The following is a 691-nucleotide window of genomic DNA, read 5'->3' as shown; positions in this document are numbered from 1 at the left end:
ATCAGCCTGGACCAGGAGAAAGCCTTTGACAGGATATCACACAGGTATATGAGAGATGTTCTCTCCAAAATGGGCTTTGGGGAGGGAATCTGCAATTGGGTCAGACTGCTCTACACCAACATTGTCAGTGCAGTCTCAATCAATGGGTGGGAATCAGATAGCTTCCCAGTCAGATCTGGAGTCAGGCAGGGCTGCCCTCTCTCTCCTGCCTTGTTTATGTGCTGCATAGAGCCATTTGCTAAGTCCATCAGGAAGGATGCGAGCCTGAGAGGGGTGACTATTCCTGGCAGCGGGGGCCCGCAGGTCAAGGCCTCCCTGTACATGGATGACGTCGCCGTTTTCTGCTCGGATCCGCTGTTCGTGCGCAGACTCATGTGCATATGTGACCAGTTCGAACGGTCCTCGGGGGCCAAGGTAAACCGAGGCAAGAGCGAGGCCATGCTCTTCGGGAACTGGGCCGACCAATCCTCGATCCCCTTCACCGTCAGGACCGACCACCTGAAGGTGCTGGGTATTTGGTTCGGAGGGGCTGGGGCGTGCACCAAGTCTTGGGAGGAGCATATCAGCAAAGTGAGGCAGAAACTGGGCAGATGGAAACTATGGTTGCTCTCCATCGCGGGAAAAAGCCTGGTCATCAGGTGTGAGGCACTGTCATTGCTGTTATACGTGGCACAGGTCTGGCCTATTCCCA

Source organism: Chiloscyllium plagiosum, chromosome 31 (assembly GCF_004010195.1).
Source record: "Chiloscyllium plagiosum isolate BGI_BamShark_2017 chromosome 31, ASM401019v2, whole genome shotgun sequence".
In the NCBI taxonomy this organism is placed as follows: Eukaryota; Metazoa; Chordata; class Chondrichthyes; order Orectolobiformes; family Hemiscylliidae; genus Chiloscyllium; species Chiloscyllium plagiosum.
The sequence above is the reverse complement of the archived record's forward strand: the minus strand, read 5'-3'. Positions refer to the sequence as shown.